The sequence below is a fragment of the Anolis carolinensis genome, chromosome 2, assembly GCF_035594765.1.
Source record: "Anolis carolinensis isolate JA03-04 chromosome 2, rAnoCar3.1.pri, whole genome shotgun sequence".
NCBI lineage: Eukaryota > Metazoa > Chordata > Lepidosauria > Squamata > Dactyloidae > Anolis > Anolis carolinensis.
The window spans coordinates 233,024,416-233,041,729 of record NC_085842.1 but is presented as its reverse complement, the minus strand read 5'-3'; the positions used below and the strand labels follow the sequence as shown (position 1 = coordinate 233,041,729).

At 40.3% G+C, this 17,314-nt stretch overlaps 1 protein-coding gene across 2 annotated transcripts in view; it reads left to right on the top strand.

Annotated features, from left to right (window-relative positions):
* The first annotated feature begins 1,862 nt into the window (after nucleotides 1-1,862).
* Nucleotides 1,863-17,314, top strand: part of dennd4c (DENN domain containing 4C) — a 106,593-nt gene continuing 91,141 nt past the window's right edge. For both annotated transcript variants that reach the window (XM_008103486.3, XM_008103485.3), the window contains exon 1: nucleotides 1,863-2,040. The gene's annotated coding sequence lies outside the window, so the exon portion shown is untranslated. The remainder of the gene's footprint in view (nucleotides 2,041-17,314) is intronic.

Below are 17,314 nucleotides of genomic sequence, written 5' to 3'. Positions count from 1 at the left end.
CGTCCTCTCCCCTCCCCCCACATTTTAATTGGAGGTCTATGTGTTCCTGTGCGTGCGAGGAGGGAGGGAAGCCCCTCCAAGAACAGCTGGTTTGGGGGGTGGGGGGGGTTGAGTGGACATACTTTGGATGTGTTGGTGTATTATGGCCAAATTTGGGGGCATTTGGGGCAGTGGTTTTATCATTAACTCAGTCCTACAAGTGGACAGAACATGTTTATATTATACTGTATGTATGATCAGCTAATTCAGAACTGCAGAGATTACTTGCGGGCAGCTTAATAGAGGTAATATAGAAGTAACAGTAATTACAGGCATAAGATTAAGCATATTTGTTTAATATAGTTGATATTTGTTTAATTTCATATGAAAAATAAAGCTGCGAGGCAGAAAAATGTTTTAAAAGGATTTTTTGTGAAATTACATTTTTCACATATTTTATGAAAAAAAGATTTGTGAAATAAAATTTAAATCACCAATCACTTCTAAACCTTTGAGAGCAACCCATCAATTTCATTACTCATGGAAAGATTTATTTATTGCGAAATAAAAATGTGAGAATTGCTAAACGATTGCTTGTAACACATCTGTTGATGGGATTGCCAAGGTGAAAGCTTAAAATCTTGTGTCAGAAGTGACTTGAAAACATACTGAAAATCACTTATGGTGTGAGTGAATTGGCCATCTACAAAGATATTGCCCAGGGGACACCTGGATGTGTTACCATCCTGTTGGGAGGTTTCTCTCATGTCCCCACAAGCTAGAGCTGACAGACAGGAGCTCTCCCAGTTTCGCAGATTTGAACCGGCAGCCTTCAGGTCAGCAGTCCAGCCGGCACATGGGTTTAACCAATTGTGCCACCGCACCTCGAGAAATAAAATTTATGAGTCACCAAGTGTATTGCATCCCTTGATTCTACATCCACCCCTTTTAATATTTCTCCAGCAACAGCAAGAATATCCCTATGGGAGCAAGATCTGGTCATTCCAACAGGATGGCCCCCCATGAGGATCTTCTTTCAGGGACAAACCAAGAATGGGCAACGTGGAAGTCCCTGAACAGACTCTGAAGTGGAGTTGGTGGATAAAAAGACAACCTGGCAAAATGGCACTACTAGAAGAATCATCTACCTTGTGTAACTGTGGAACAGAACAAATAACACAGGGCCCTTCCACACAACCATATAATCCAGAATATCATGGCAGAAAATCCCACAATATCTGCTTTGAATTGGGTTATCTGAGTCCACACTGCCATATATTCCAGTTCAAAGCAGAAAATGTGGGCTTTTATTTAGCTCTGTGGAAGGGGCCTAAGCCACCCTTGCCTGCCAGGCTGGAAACACAAACAGAGGCCAAGTTTTTCCTTCTAAAATGGCGCCTGGGTGAGAAGGCAAAGGGGCGGCTGAAAGCCAGGATAGAGATACCGCCCCGTTTCGCTATTCGCCTTGAGATTTAGATTCCTGACTGTTGAAGCAGCCACACTGCGGGATGAATGCGCTTCGACACCACTTTAGCCTCCACGTCTCAATGGGTGCTGCAGCTCGGCGAGGCAGCGAAGGCGAAAGGCGGTGTGGCAAGCTTGGGCCCTCCAGGGGTTTTGGACTTCAACTCCCACAATTCCTAACAGCCGATACCGGCTGTTAGGAATTGTGGGAGTTGAAGTCCAAAACCCCTGGAGGGCCCAAGCTTGCCACACCGCCTTTCGCTTAGCATTGGCGTCGATATAGACCTTGCGCCTCCAACTCCCAGAATTCCTGCCCCTTGAACAAGCTGGCCGGGGCTTCTGGGAGATGGAGGCCCCAAGCGGGGGGCCAATCGCATTGCGCGCTTTTTCCACAGCGGAGCGACCCCTAGCGGGTATTACTCCTGGTGGCGTCCTCCTCCTCCCTCACAGCCTGCAACATGGTGGCCGCTTCCTCCCCTCAGGCGGCCAGCGAAGACGGCTCCGAGTGTTGCTGAGGGGGGCAGCCCTGGGTCTGAAGAGGCGAAGGAGGAAGGAAGGAGCCTCCCTGCGTTTCCAGTGCTGCTTCTGCTGCTTTAGGTAAGTCCTGACAGGCGCCCCGAATTGAGGGAGGCAAGGAAGGCTACTCAGGAAACAAACACAGCGTAGTGCAGGCACGGGCAAACTTGTGCCCTCCGGGTGTTTTGGACTTCAACTTCCACAATTCCTAACAGCCGCGAGGCTGTTAGGAATTGTGGGAGTTGAAGTCCAAAACACCCGGAGGGCCTAAGTTTGACCCTGCCTGTCGTAGGGTGACTGACTTCCCCCTCAGCAGTATGTGATTCTGGAAGTTTTATATATATTCTTGGCAGTGCTATTGCTTTCCCCTTCCCCCTTAAAATTGCATACACCCTTAACAGTTTATGTGTTGAAGTTTCAAGAGGAGGGCTGGTTGGTTGCTTCCTAAATAAAGTTAGTTATCCGCTTCCCGATGTCTGTATGCAATTTTAAGGGGGAAGGGGAAAGCAATAGCTTATATATATATAAGAATATATATAAAACTTCCAGAATCACATACTACTGAGGGGGAAGTCAGTCACCCTACGACAGGCAGGGTCAAACTTAGGCCCGCCGGGTGTTTTGGACTTCAACTCCCACAAATGCAATGAGCATTTAACATATGACATCTCAACAGTTTATGGAATTATTATATATTTTCTTTGGCGATATTTTCTCTCTCTCCAAAAACTGCATAGACCTTTAACAGTTTATGATTCTGGAATTATTATATATATATTTTCCTTGGCAATATTTTTTCTCCTCCAAAATAATGCATACACCTTTAATAGTTTATGATCCTGGAATTATTATATCAATTTTCTTCGGTGATATTTTTCTTTCTCCAAAAAATTGCATACACGTTTAACAGTGTATGAGTTTAAAACACAAGGGGAGGGCTAGTTGCTTCTTAAGTAAGGTTAGTTATCCTCCTTCCCATGTATACACTCTCAACAGTTTTATGATTTTGAAATTAAATAAGGTAAAAAGTAAAGGTTTTCCCCTGACATTAAGTCCAGTCGTGTCCGACTCTGGAGGGTTGGTGCTTCTCCATTTCTAAGCCGAAGAGCCGTAGACACCTCCAAGGTCATGTGGCCGGCATGACTACATGGAGCGCTGTTACCTTCCCGCTGGAGTGGTACCTATTGATCTACTCACATTTGCATGTTTTTGAACTGCTAGGTCGGCAGAAGCTTGGGCTAACAGCGGGTGCTCACTCCACTCCACAGATTAGAACCTGCGACCTTTCGGTCCACAAGTTTAGCAGCTCAGCACTTTAACACGCTGTGCCACAGGGGGCTGCTATATATATGTGTGTGTGTGTGTATTCTTTGGCAACATTTTTTCTCTCTCCAAAGTTGCATACACCTTTAACAATGTATGAGTTGAAAACATACCGTAGGAGGAGGGCTGGTTGCTTCCTAAGTAAAGGTAGTTATTGTCCTCCCCAGGTGTACACTGTCAACAGTTTATGAGTCTGGAATTATGATTGATATATATATATATATATTCTTTGGCAGTATTTTTTCTCTCTCCAAAAATTGCATACACCTTTAATAGTTTATTATTCTGGAATTATATTTTTTCCTTTGGCAATATTTATTTTTTCTCCAAAAAATGCATACACCTCTAACAGTTGTTATTCTGGAATTATTTTCTTTTCAAGACAAGTTGAAGACACAGAAAGCGGGATGGTTGCTTCCTAAGTATATGCGTCCTCCCATGTACACAATTTTTTTTTGTTACTGGGTTATAAATGTCATTTCCTAATTGGTTCTGTCATAAAAACATGGGGAACGTCTATTAAACTGCAAAAACCTTGTTTTTGTGGGACATCTTGCAGTACATTTAGCCATCATTTTTCAGTGAATATCTCACATATAGTCTCAAGTAATTTAACATAGTTTGTGTCAGCCACAAAAACAAAGTTTCTGGAGTAGAACAACATCTTTCAAAGTACCACACAATTAAAACGGGAAACAACGCTTTGAAACCAGGAACAGAATTTGTTTTCAAATTTTGTTTTATAGTGTTGTTTTTAAAGACAGGCTAATGAGAACTATGAGGCTGGTTATTTAGTAAATAAATATAGGGCAACCCCCCCCCCCTCCGAAATGTATAAATGCTTAACAATTTTTGATTCTGGAATTGCTTATTTTTCAAGACAACTTAAAGAGACGGGCAAAGGTGGTAGTTTCCTAAATAAATACAAGGTTCAATCCCCAGTATACACTCTTGACAGTTTTTCAAGACAGGGGAAAGGGAAGGGATAGGGCTGGTTACTTAGTAAGTAAATATAGGGTAACTCCCCCCCCCCCCCAATGTATACATACTTAACAGTTTATGGTTCTGGAATTATTACTACTTTTGTAACCCCACTCCCCCAAAGATGTATATGCTCTTGATTATTTAACATTCTGCAATTATTATTTTTTCAGCCAAATTGGAAAGATGGGATAAGGCGGGTTACTGTGTAAATAAATACAGGGTGTGACTCCCAACAATGCAGACACCTGTAACACCTTACAATTTTGGAAAAATTATCATTTTTCAAGCCAAGTGGAAAAGAGGGGCTGGGGCTAGTTACTTAGTACGTAAATAGAGGGTAATCCTCCAATGTATACACCCCTAAGGTCTTATAATTCTGGAATTAGGATTTTATTCAAATTGAAGACATGGTGACAGTAAATAAATGCAGGGTGTCCTCCCCATGTATGTACTGTTAACAGTTTATAATTCTGTGATTATTTTTTACAGTCCTCTCCCCAAATGTACATATCTTTAGCAGGATTAAACATTCAAATAGTAGAGAAATGTGGTAAAATGATCTTTAAATGAGGTTTGCAACTCTGGTACAGCAGTGCAAGCCGTGTGCATTGCAGTGCAGGGATGACAATTTGAACATCTAATATAAAATTGTAATTTAAGATTGAACTGGCCACTGTTTAAATCGCTATTATAGAGTTTTCAATATAAATGTATTTACATAGCCTGTTAAAAAGTTGATACATTTTGCGGGACACCCTGTACATGTTTGATTTCTCCTCCAGCTTCCCTCCCTTTCCCCCCCAGTCCACATTCTTCTGGCCTCCACATTGAGCTTGGAAGAGTAATGAAGCAAAAGAGAAATGTCTTGCGCCAAAGGAATTCAAGGTTGCCTCTTTCTCTCAGGGGTAGCCCAGGCTTTTTCCAGGAGGCAGAAGTGTTAGGAACTGGAGGATAGCCTTTTAAAAAAAGGAAAAGAAAAGAGGAGGGATCTGGAATAATGATATGAGAAAGCAGCAGAGGCGGGGAGGGTTTAATCTTCTGTTTCCTCCTCCATGTAGCTTTAATCTCCTCCCCATGCATGTCCTCACCTGCCCAAGTTTGCTGAACAGAGTTCACCTACGTGTTACAGCTGGGAAGACATGTGGCGCTGAGAAGGCCTACTGTGCATTTCTTCTTGCTTTCATTATTCATCAGATGTACTGGGGTTTTGCCAAACAATGACTCCTAGAATTGATTTGATGTAGGGTTTTATTCTAAACCCACTTAACTGAAAGTGAGCATTGTTGAAGTCCATGGGGTGGCTTTTGATCAGACCAGGTGTACATGGGTTGGGCTGTTAAGTAGCTTTGAACAGTCTGAAGCTGAGAGACTGTGTTTTGTCCAGGGAACACTTTCTGTGATAGTAACCACAGAGTACATTCTTGAATGGATTATATACAATGGGCTCTTGGTATTCATTCAGTTTGACTTCCAGGACCCTTTTGTGGTTGACATTCAAGTCACATTATATACAGTGGCATAGTAAAAAGACATTCCTTATGTAAAATTGTAAGATCAGGGTTTGCTTTTTATGTGTGTCCTTGTTTTTTTATATATATATATATATTTTCAAACTGTGGTTTAGTTGAATCCATGGATGCAGAATATGTTGATATGGGGGGCATCCATGTTAGCCTTCCTTATTAATAGCCTTTTGAGCAAAAGTTCTGCTTTTCATCTGACTGGAGAAAAGCCTTTTCAGCTGAATCTGTAGTAAAACTCTTGCTTATTATTATCTCAGTTGGTTTCCTCACAGTCCCCTTCTCTTCCTCCCCCTTGCTTTGCTAGCTATCCTCTGTGCCCAGCAGATGAAGGATTAGTTAGTTCAAAGAACCCCCCTTTGAATGCCAATACAAAGGAGACAGGCCAGGTGTTGAGGTAAGATTCTGGGCACCTTCTACTTCATCTGTTTTCTTTTTGCTTCCCAGACTCCTCCCTTTGAGTTCAGTGAGATTTGACTTAACTCTTGCAGGAAATTGTGCAAGAAATCCTAAACACGATTGCCCAGGAAACGGGGAAACAGACCATTTAATATTCTGAGTGTCACAGTATTTGTTGCTTTGTGATCAAAAACAGTATAGCATTTTTGCCAAATAAGGACTGAAATCACATTAAATAGAGTTGCTTTTTAATGTAGTCTTGAGTGACTGTTTACACATGTGTTACATGAGCTCATATTATCCAGTGTATTTACGGGTACCTTTCAGTCTCACTGTTGACATTGCGAAACAATTACATTTTCTGTTGAACATGCTGGGTGTTGTTTTTATGTTATATCTAGCTGATGAGAGGGTTGGCTATCCTCTCATGTATAATGTTCTGTTGCAATGATTTTTGATTGATTGTTTTGCTGTCTTTGTAGGTTGACAGTGAATCATTAATTGTGTATGATCTGTAACCCAGTTATACTGTTGTTGCTCAGCTAGTAAACCATGTCTGCATGGCACTGTTCATTGACAATTCCTGGATCTTGCGTAGTGTATTTTGACCTCCATAACTTTACCACTCTGAAATTCTTTTTGTACATCTGTGTGTGTTGGGATGGGTGGGGGAGAGGAATGAGCACAGCAGTTAATATTGATTTTTTTGTTTGTTTGTGGTTTGTAATACTTCAGTACACATTAAACTTATTGTGTGTGCCTTTGAGTCATTTCCGAAGTATGGCGACCCTGAAGTGATCCTATCAAGGAGGTTTTTTTTGGCAAGATATATTCAGGGGAGGGTTGCCATTGCCTTCCTCTGAGGCTGAGAGGGTGTGACTTGTCCAAGCGATTTCGGTGGCCAGATGGGGATTTGAACCTTGATTTGAAGAGGTGTAGTCTGACGCTACGCTGTGCAGGATGTCACACATTAAATTTGGTCTATATAGTTTGCAGGCTGAACCTTGTCCATTAATCGTCCTTTTAAATTTAATATTCTGTCTTTTTCACAGTCCTGGGACTCATGGTAGTTTGCACTAGTTAAAACATATACAACTAAAGAGAACACATCATAGAAAGATTAAAATATAATTAAATTATCAGCAGAATTAAACCAATTGTAAACATTTCCATTAACACTGAGCAGATAGACAATACAGCAAATTAAAGACCACTTCCTTATGGGCAGTTGTTCTTCAAAGGCTGTCCAAAACAAACAAAAAGTCTTCAGGTCTTCATGTGTCTATGCAAAGATAGCAAGGAATGCATCAGTCTAAGAACTCTAACCCCCCAGGAAACAAGTTCCAGAGCCTGGAAACATCTACCAAAAAAACTGTTTCCACGAGGTGCACTTGATATGCCTTCCGGGAAGATCCCAAAAACTCAGTCAGGCTCATAGGTCATATTGCTAGGATAGAAATGTCATTTAATCTTGGATTCACTTTTCAAATTTTAGCCGAGATATAGTTAACATCTGCTATGATTGTGTTACATTTGCACATTTGATACTTTGAAAAACAATTTGTTAATGTGTTTTTGACATTTACTGGTACTGGCATGGTGTTGGTTAATCCCAACTCAAGTAGACACATGGAATTCTTGAATAGTGAGTCACCTGTGAATTAATTCAGGGTAAATACCATTGGGTCAATAAGTTTATTCTAATCAAGACTAACAAAAATATATAGACCTGCAGTTTCACCTCCATGTGTACTTTGGTCAGGCAAAACATTATTATTGATTCTGACTCAGTTTGCTTTTCTTTTTTATCCTCTTGTCACAGTTTGAACACATGCTGTATGGATACACATGTTACACATCTGAAGCTCTCATTGTTCATCATCATCATCATTTAATTACTTATTAATCGCCCTCCATCCAAGATGCTCTAGGCGTTGTTGTGAGATGAAAACCTTGTGCTCTTATCCATCAGAGGTTGAAAGCTTCAGACTCCAGATTTGCATTTGAAAAATAATTTCCTAAATGAAGAAATTAACTATTGATGATTTAACCTATAGTGACTGGTGTTATGAAACTAATTTTCTTCAGTAGTCACACTATGATTTTAAGCAGAAATACAGCATCCACTATCTGGAGTAGACACATGGTAGAGAAACATAAATGGTGGTCTATTTGAGAATGTAACTTAAGTGGGCTGTTAACGACAAAGCACAAATGGTGGGTTAGAAGTGATCATATCTGTGATTTGAAACTATTCTGTGTTGAATCACAGTAAAATGACTGGTTTGTAGGGTCATTTTTAATAATAAAAATTTTGTAAGAGGTGGGAATTTTCTGTTGCTTGGGCTTCTTGAGGAGGGGATTGTAGGGTGAAAAGTGATAGGTGTATGTGGGTTCTTTTTTTCTCATCATGTATTTCCCTGTTAAAAACCATAACTTTAAGTTCCCTCTCATGGTTATTATTAGGGCAGAATGCATTTGCCATATTGCTTCATCCTAATTTTAGTCTTTTGGGGAATATTATTTATAGATATTGTGGTAAAGAGTCTGTTTATAAATATTGTAATAGATTTGTAAAAACACAAGGGCTCTAAGGTTTTATGTGATCCTAAAACCTTACAACTTGCAATGAAATGTGGGTTTTCATCTTGCAAATTTAACATTTTACAGCAAATAAAACACATGAAATAGTATTGATCCACATACCGATGTACGTCAGAGTAGTCAGCCAGTTATTTAGCCAAAAAAATGGAACAAGTCTGAATACTTTTGGCCAACTAACCATTGCTACGCCAAGAAAATGATGGCTTTGACTTCTTTTCTTAGGAAAAGTAAATGTATAATGGAACATTGCTGAAATGGAAACTAAAGAAATTTATGTATGATTCTATTGTCTTGCAAGCAGAATTATTTTTTTCCTTGCCTAATCCTGTGATCAACTTATGATTTAATTGCAGCAGGAAAATCTATCATGAACAAGTTAGCTTTGCCTTGAATGTCTTGAGAAAACTGGACACTCCTGCACCTACAGTTTTTTCAGGATTTCCTTGCAGTCAGATTTGTATGGACAACCTAATGTCATACCTTTTATTGTCTGTGTGGGAGAAACAAGTGTGATGGTCTGACATGCTGTACAAGTACTGCAGCTATGTAATGACAAAAAGAGATGGGAACATATCCACTGTTCCTCTCATTAGAACTTGTCTAACCCCACTCTTTAATTCTTTATGATGTCTGAAGAGTAGCTTCAGTGGGTTTTAGAATTGCATGGGAGCAGCAGTGAGGAGGACCCTGTCCATATTCTGTTCAGTACTATTTTCCTGCCAGTGGAATGCCACAATTAGATTCTGATATTAATACATTATCCATCATCCAAATTGCTTGGGACTAGAAGTGGAATTTGTTCAGATTTTGAAATTTTTACATATACAGTCCTCCACATTTGTGATTTTGACTTTTACGAATTTGATAATTCGTGGCTTTGATTAAAATGTTCTCTCTAGGAATTTCTAGCTCCTCCAGTGTGACACTATAGTCAACATCCTCTAGTCGTGCAGGAAGATCCAGAGATTTCTAGTGAGAACACGTAGCTAGGACTCTCTAGAATCCTCTAGTGCATTTCTGTAGTCATTTTTCAACAGATGTCAACCATATAGTTTTGGTGGAAGTCTTAGAAGTTCCTAAAGAGGTGTTTTTGAGTAAAAAAAATGAAATGTCTTTATTTGCACTTTTTCACTCTCATAAAGGGCCTGTGCCCCTAAACTTAGCAAATGTGGAGGGCTGACTGTACATAATGAAATGTCTTAGAACAAGTCTAAACAAGAAATTTATTTGTGTGTCACATGCACCTTATACACATACCACAGCCTGATTTTATACATAATATTAATGATTTTGTACGTTGAACTATCAGAAAGCAAAGGTTTCACTATTTCGTCCACCCATGTTTTTGGAGCATTTCAGATTGCTGAACAAGCGAAACTCAACCTGTATTGTAACTGATTGGTAGCTAACTAGCCTTTACTTGAAGTCTAGTGTGGTGGATCCCCTCTCCAACCTGGTCCCATGGTCCCAATCCTTCAGTTCCTGCCATTCACTTTGTCCCTTGCGTATCAGGATCCCTTCTTGGTCCAGGTACAAGGTAATTTATGTAGGCCAGTGGATGTGTTGTTCTGCAGGTTCACTGTGATAAATATGACTAGACTCTATCAAAACTTAACAGGAATGGCCAGACACAGTTATAAAAAGAATAAATAAGAAGCTCATTAATATACAGTTAGATCACACATTAATCCCTGAACTATTTAATCATCCACAGCTTCCCAAAACCCTTTTCAGTTCTCCTCCCTCCATCCTGACTCACTGCCCTATCTTTATTACACTCTGATTCCTTATCTGTATGCCATTTTCCCTACCTTTTTTTCGGAGACAGGCCTCAGTTTTGTATCCTTTTTCTTCTTTGAGACTCTTTTCACTGCTTTCTTTGAACTGAGGTTGGCTGGTTCTAACCAGGCTGGCCCAGCTCCTCCCTTCATAGCTTGTCATAGAATCATAAAATAATAGAGTTGGAAGACATGGGCCATCTAGTCCAACTCCCTGCCACGCAGGAAAAGCACAATCAAAGTACCCCTGACAGATGGCCATCCAGCCTCTGTTTAAAAGCTTTCAAGGAAGGAACTTCCACCATCATTATTGTCTGCTTCAAGTCATATCTGAGTTATGGCAACCTTCAGGAGTATCTGAAGGTTGCCATAGGGATATCTTAGCAAGATTAGTTCAGAAAGGATTTACCACTGCCTTCCTCTGAGGCTGAGAAAGTGTGAATTGCCGAAGTCTCCCCAGAAGGTTTGAGATTTAAACCCTGGTCTTGACTTGTAGTCATATATTCAAACCATGCTGGCTAATCTCCCCCTTCAAAACCAGTAATAGCTTTCATAGTGATTTCGCACTGATGAGTGATGCATAGAAAGCATAACATTGACAAATGGGAAATTTGTTTTTCATTTCTGGTCTTTGTAGACCAGCTTGGTGATATACTTTTACAGAAAATTAAGTGCTGTATTAAAAATGGCTTTAGCATTCAAGATTCATGGAGAACAGTGGAATCTCACTTATTAAAATCGCTTGATGAATTATGATTCATTTTTCTCTCTCATCTTTCCTTTTTAAAAATTAAGATCTGAATCGGTGTTCAGAATGAAGCAATACACTGTCATTAAGAGAGTCTGTTATGGTATATCTGGACATGTTTAGGGGAGCTTTGACTGACCTAATTGTCCTTGTCTTTTTTTTCAGTTCTGTCTAATGTTAGAAACATTTTTGTTGAATTTCTCAGTGGCCTTTCTTGCTTTAGAAAGCAGTTTCCAGTAATTTAATTCCTATGTCTGTTTTCCTTCCTACTAATTCTAGGGCCAATGTTGTCTGGGGAAAAGTAGAGTTGTTGTCAACTAGTCAGGAGGATATCTCACTAGGGTTGGATGATTTAAAGCACTATTTCTTAAGCTATCTCATGTGGAAAAATTACAGTCTTTTCCTTCAATGTGGTAGGGATTGGCACAATATTTGTGCCTATTGACAACAACTGTTTCTTTCTGGGAAACATACTGTGGATCAGCAGTCAATGGACCCACAGACCAACACCAGTTTGTAGACCACCATTTTGAGTAGCACTGCTCTCGTAAATAAACTTTTCATTACCACTTCTATCACAAAAAGGTTGTAGCAAGATATGCTCTAATACTTGATGGTTTTAGTGTAGTTGGTAATTTCAGCCCATTGAATCAATGTACCCTATCAAACTGATTTGGTAAGTCAGCATTTACCAAGTTTATTTGGGACTAATATCTGAGTTTAAATCTACAGCCCAAACTATCACTTTTGTGTTTTCTTATGGCCTCAAATTTATAACACAATAGATGTGCTAGGAACTGATCTTATATTTGGGAAGTTATATAATTGATATCTGATCTTCTGGCATGATTTTTTGCCTAAAATCTAGTGGCATGGTTTTTTTAAAGACTGGAACAGGAACTGACCAAAGAGGCCCTTTCACCCTTAGCACTATTTAGAAGCACTATTGCTTCTAATTATATTTTAATTAATATTAATTTTAATTAATATTTGGTTCTATGAAAGGTAGCCGCCATAATTACATGACTAAATATGTTTTGTATGCCACAAACTAGGGGTTTGTTGCTTATACACTACTTTGCATTCCTTGCAGAATTCCAGTAATTCCTTTATTTTTTATCATGTATGTGTATTTAAAGATTGCAGAATTTGCCAATCATTGTATGATGGGGTATATGATGAGAATAGGTATACTTGAAATTTGTTTGGGCTTCTGGGAGATTTTTAATACATTGCTTTGTTTTCTTGAGTGCCATTTGGTTACTTTCATCCAGTATTGGGACTAAATGGAATCTTGGAGAAGACTTAGTGTGTGGCCACATGTGTTACCGGAATGAATGTTGGGATACATGGTAACTTGAAGGAATCAGATGTAAGATACAAACTAATTTGTTGTCTTAAGTGTCACTTTAGATGGCGATAGTATTGAGGAACTACTGAATTCCCTGCTACTGAAAATTTACGTGTCTTTCTAACTCAAGCCAGTAAATCTTGTCTCCATTATCTAAAAACCAGATTACAGGCATTATTGCAGTGTGCTCTATTATGAGTTAGGGATTAATCAGTGATGAAAACTGTTTTGTATTCATCAAGTTATAGTGTCTGTACAATTATATTGAGAGTCAATTGCAATAATAAAATAGTCACTGAATAGACTTGCGTGATTTTTGTTGTGGTAATCTCTGAGCGATTAGACTCAATTTAACCCTCTCTGGGGGAGATTCCACCAAAAATCAGCAGAGTAGCAAAAGCAAAAGCTTTCAAATGCAACAGTTACTTACATGGGCGAGCAAGAGAAGCCTTTGTCTATTTAGGATTGCAATGGACCGCAGAGTCTCAATAAAAATTCAAAAAGTAATTATCCAGATAAAAAGAACTCCATTGTAGATAGAAAGGCTTGGGAGCTGTCTAGTCTACTCTAAACTGGTTTCTAAGGAAAAATAAGAAAGGAAAAATAACAAACATCTAAATAGTTACATCTTGCCAAGGAGGGATGGCGAGACGTGTTGTTAGCTAGAAGAACTAAGGGAGAAGAGACTGAACCAAAATGGTTCCAACCTCATGGTCCAGTTTATTGGGGCCATAAAAGACATTCTGACCAATGGGAAGTTAGTGTCCCTAAAGATTCACATTTCTGCTAACTTCAAAGTAAGGGATGTGACGTACATAGGATAGAGTGAAACACAGTAAAGCCTGTCTAGGCATACTTTGGAAATGGGGAAAGGATTCCCTCAATCTATCATCTATCTAACTACATTTAGACTTGAGTAGTCCAGGGTGATTCCCAACAATTTTGACAGCAGCATTGTTTTAATTGGCCACAAGTAACATTGATGGAGCCTTATCATGTTTTTAATAAATTGTTTAAATAGTCTTGTCTTGTTTGCTTCAATCTTTGAAAGATGGAAATAGTACAAAAACCAGAAACGGTTTTTCCCTCTCTTGCTTTTGTTTTTATCTCTTAGAGAAATGTTATCTTTTTCTACTGTTTCCTTTTAGACCAGGCAGGGAGATCATTTTAGCCCTTCAGATGCAACTTTCAGCATTCATCACCATTGCCTATCTGGCTGGGGCTTCTGGCATTTGCTGTCTAAAGAACATCTGGAGGGTCACATGTTTCTTTCCCCTGATTTTAAACATGATTATTGCTGACTGCTGTGTTCATTGTTTGGCCCCCACCCTTCCTACAGACAGCAAACCAGATGTTTTGTTTATGGTTAGTGAAGGCAAGCCCTTCTATAACATGTATATCATGACTTCTGAAAAATCTGCTCTTTCCTGTGTATATACACTATATGTATATCAGAAATATTGCAACAATTTCTTTTTTATGTCTAGTCCAAATCATCTGTCATAGCAGAAAGGCCATTGAGCAGCCAGAAACACATAAAATAAATGTTTGTTTTAATCTAAAGCACCACAAGATCTGCCTGCTCATTTTTTCTCCAGTTTGCTGTTTTGGCCATTTCTTCTACTTCTCACAGATTGCATCCCTTCATTGGATGCAATGGGCTTGGAATAGTAACTAAAACAAAAGTATAATTGGAGAAGGAAATGCCATTGTATGTGGAGAAGGTTGCAAAGTGGGACTTGAATCATTCTTAGTTATGTGTGACATGTAAATAAAATTTGCATTTAAACGAATTTTTAAAAATATCAGCTTTTTCAGTAGCTGTGCTGACCAACTTGCTTTCATAGAATCATAGAATCATAGAATCATAGAATAGTAGAGTTGGAAGAGACCACATGGGCCATCTAGTCCAACCCCCTGCTAAGAAGCAGGAAATCGCATTCAAAGCACCCCCGACAGATGGCCATCCAGCCTCTGCTTAAAAGCCTCCAAGGAAGGAGCCTCCACCACGGCCCCGGGGAGAGAGTTCCACTGTCGAACAGCTCTCACAGTGAGGAAGTTCTTCCTGATGTTCAGGTGGAATCTCCTTTCCTGTAGTTTGAAGCCATTGTTCCGTGTCCTAGTCTGCAGGGCAGCAGAAAACAAGCTTGCTCCCTCTTCCCTATGACTTCCCTTCACATATTTGTACATGGCTATCATGTCTCCTCTCAGCCTTCTCTTCTGCAGGCTAAACATGCCCAGCTCTTTAAGCCGCTCCTCATAGGGCTTGTTCTCCAGACCCTTAATCATTTTAGTCGCCCTCCTCTGGACGCTTTCCAGCTTGTCAACATCTCCCTTCAACTGTGGTGCCCAGAATTGGACACAGTATTCCAGGTGTGGTCTGACCAAGGCAGAATAGAGGGGGAGCATAACTTCCCTGGATCTAGACGCTATTCCCCTATTGATGCAGGCCAGAATCTCATTGGCTTTTTTAGCAGCCGCATCACATTGTTGGCTCATGTTTAACTTGTTGTCCACGAGGACTCCAAGGTCTTTTTCGCACACACTGCTGTCAAGCCAGGCGTCCCCCATTCTGTATCTTTGATTTCCATTTTTTCTGCCAAAGTGAAGTATCTTGCATTTGTCCCTGTTGAACTTCATTTTGTTAGTTTTGGCCCATCTCTCTAGTCTGTCAAGATCGTTTTGAATTCTGCTCCTGTCTTCTGGAGTGTTAGCTATCCCTCCCAGTTTTGTGTCGTCTGCAAACTTGATGATCGTGCCTTCTAACCCTTCGTCTAAGTCGTTAATAAAGATGTTGAACAGAACCGGGCCCAGGACGGAGCCCTGCGGCACTCCACTTGTCACTTCTTTCCATGATGAAGACGACGCATTGGTGAGCACCCTTTGGGTTCGTTCGCTTAGCCAATTACAGATCCACCTAACCGTAGTTTTGTCTAGCCCACATTTTACTAGTTTGTTTGCCAGAAGGTCGTGGGGGACTTTGTTGAAGGCCTTACTGAAATCCAGGTACGCTACATCCACAGCATTCCCTGTATCGACCCAACTCGTAACTCTATCGAAAAAAGAGATCAGATTAGTCTGGCATGCCTTGTTTTTGGTAAATCCGTGTTGACTATTAGCAATGACCCCATTTGTTTCTAAGTGTTCGCAGACCACTTCCTTAATGATCTTTTCCAGAATTTTGCCTGGTATTGATGTGAGGCTGACCGGACGGTAATTGTTTGGGTCGTTCTTTTTTCCCTTCTTGAAGATAGGGACCACATTCGCCCTCCTCCAATCTGCTGGGACTTCTCCCGTTCTCCAAGAACTCTCGAAGATAATTGCCAGTGGTTCTGAAATAACTTCCGCTAGTTCCTTCAGTACTCTTGGGTGTAGCTGATCTGGCCCTGGGGACTTGAATTCGTTTAGAGAGGCCAAGTGTTCCTGGACAACTTGTTTCCCTATTTGGGGTTGGATTTCCCCCAATCCTTCGTCCATTCCGTGTTGCTGAGGTTGAAGATGGCTTTCTTTTTCTGAGAAGACCGAGGCAAAGAAGGCATTAAGTAGTTCTGCCTTTTCCCTGTCCCCTGTCGCCATCACCCCATCTTCTCCTTGCAATGGCCCTATCGCCTCCTTTTTCTTCCTTTTTCTACCAACGTAAGCAAAAAAGCCTTTTTTGTTGTTTTTTATGTCCCTGGCAAGCCTGAGCTCATTTTGCGCTTTAGCCTTGCGAACCTTTTCCCTACAGGTGTTGGCTATACGTTTGAATTCTTCTTTGGTGATTTCTCCCCTTTTCCACTTCTTGTGCATGTCACTTTTGAGCTTTATCTCAGTTAGAAGTTCTTTGGACATCCATTCTGGCTTCTTTGCACTTGTCTTATTTTTCTTCTTTGTTGGCACTGTTTGCATTTGCGCCTTGAGTATTTCACTTTTGAAAAACTCCCATCCATCCTTAACTCCTTTGTTTTTTAATATCGGCGTCCATGGAATGCCGCTCAGTAATTCCTTCATTTTTTGGAAGTCAGCTCTCTTAAAGTCCAGAATGCGTGTTTGACTTGTCTTAGTTTCAGCATTCCTTTGTATTGCAAACTGCAGGAGCACATGGTCACTTGCCCCTAAGGATCCAACCACTTCAACTGTATTGATCAGGTCTTCCACATTTGTTAAGATTAGATCAAGAGTTGCTGATCCCCTTGTTGCCTCTTCTACCTTCTGGACCATAAAATTATCTGCAAGGCAAGTGAGGAATTTGTTGGACTTTGTACTCTTGGCTGAGTTTGTTTTCCAGCAGATATCGGGATAATTGAAATCGCCCATGACTACTATATCTCTTCTTTGTGCCTGTTTGGTCAGCTGTTGACAGAAGGCTTCATCAAGTCCTTCATCCTGACTCGGAGGTCTGTAGTAGACACCCACGACAAGATCTTTTTGAGTCCCAGTTCCCTTGATTCTTATCCAGATGCTTTCAAGCTGGTTTCCCGGATTACAGTCTCGCATTTCTTCTGCAACGTAACTGTTTTTGACATATAAAGCTACTCCCCCTCCTCTCCCCTTTGTTCTATTTCTGTGAAAGAGGTTATAGCCCTCAATGGTTAAATTCCAGTGATGGGAGTCATCCCACCAGGTTTCAGTGATGCCTATGACATCGTATGTGTGGTGCTGTGCTAGG